We start from the raw sequence: 1,734 nt of genomic DNA, 5'->3' as shown, positions 1-1,734 counted from the left end.
AAACTCGAATCGGCGAAATGAACGGGGCCTAAAATTGTATGATGTAAGATTTTTAATTTTTACTCTTCATTTATAACTTTTTTAGTTAAATAACTACACTAATAAAATGATATTTATCAAGAATAAAAAGTAAAAGTCTAAACTCATGCACTCTCAAAAGTAAATTCTTCATTTTTTCAAAGATTTTTTTATTTGAAATAGAATTTCACGGTTGCTTAGACTTGAAGAAGAGGAAATAAAATAACTGGTTTTGTTATTATAAATTCATACCATACATCTCCTGGTCCAAAGTTAGGAGAAAAAGAAGATTTAAGGGTAAATACTGATGATCATCAACGGAATGAAGATTCAATAAGCAAATAGTTTTTTCCTTCCAAGGAAAGAAGGGGGGAAAAAAAAAAGCAAACGGTTTAGAAAACAGATTGGGTGTAATTACTACAATGAAGGCTGAGTCAAAACATTCGTGTATTATTTTACACTCAAAAACTTGTTACATTAAAGACCGCACTAAGCTGACATGAAAGTTCGAAAAAAAAACAGAGAGAGAGAAAAAAAAAAAAAAAAACTTAAAATATTGTAATTAGGACATCGAGGTCTATATATAGACTAATATTTGCGAAAAGGGTTTTTTGGAGTAACATTAGAAATTAGTATTAGAAAAATAGAGCTAGAAAGGAGACAGAAAATGAGTGAAGCGGCTGAAGAAATCTCCACATCCACAACACGGAGGACGGCCACCGCGACCCCGGTGCCTCCCATGGCCACGCCCCCTTCGCACTATCACCCGGGCAGCGCCAGCGACCACGTCGAAAACTCCCAAATCCTCAACACCAAGAATCCAAACTCCACGTTTCATTACCCCAATAGGGAGCCCTATTAATGGAGAGCTCTCAGCCCCAATAGGCTTGACCCTCAAGATTCTTGGCTTCCAATCACCGATTCTAGGAATGGAAACGCCTTTTACGCTGCGTTTTACACTTTGTGCTCTGGTATTGGAATTCAAGCCCTTGTCCTTCCCGTTGCCTTCACTATTCTTGGCTGGTAATAAACATTACTCGCATCATTCTTATGCTAGTATGAAATACAGTATCAAGTTTTATAACACATGCAGAACGTTTGACCAGCAGTAATACCATAGATTACCGAGTGTAGTGGCCTAACGGTAAGGATTATTGTAGTCAAAGGTTTAAGTGTTGCGTGGCCTAACAGTAAGGATTAGTCTAAATGGTAAATAAACAAAAATAAATAAAAAACATACAACAACAAAAAAATACATTTTACCTTTTGTTTTATTAATAAAATGAGGTTTTTATGGCTTAATTCTTATCATGGTTTCAGGACATGGGGAGTGATATGCTTAACTGTGGCATTCAGATGGCAAATGTACACCCTGCACTTACTAGTGCAGCTTCATGAATCTCCCGAAACTGGCATACGCTACTGCAGATATCTTACATTTTTTTTTAATTTTTAGCGACAACAAGTTTTAGCCAAATGTCATCACAAAAGATCATTTTTCTTTTAGCGGTTCCTTTTCATTCCACCTACAATCTTAATAAATTGCCAAATGATTGTTGAGTTGGGTATGGGGACATGATTCAGTTTTTATTAGAATTAACTAATTATGTGTCATCTTTTATGTTTCTCTAATAATATCATAACACGTCAAATAAAATGTCATTTCATTTAAAATTTTATATCACATCAATTAAAAAAATTAGGGTTTTAGTTAAT

General features: G+C 34.7%; 1 pseudogene; it reads left to right on the top strand.

Moving 5' to 3' along the window:
• Positions 1-792: 792 nt before the first annotated feature.
• Positions 793-1,474, top strand: LOC112092109 (annotated as a pseudogene).
• Positions 1,475-1,734: the final 260 nt, after the last annotated feature.

Source organism: Morus notabilis, unplaced genomic scaffold (genome assembly GCF_000414095.1).
Source record: "Morus notabilis unplaced genomic scaffold, ASM41409v2 Scaffold676, whole genome shotgun sequence".
Taxonomy (NCBI): domain Eukaryota; kingdom Viridiplantae; phylum Streptophyta; class Magnoliopsida; order Rosales; family Moraceae; genus Morus; species Morus notabilis.
Note: the sequence above shows the minus strand (reverse complement) of the source record. Positions and strands in the feature narration are given on the sequence as shown.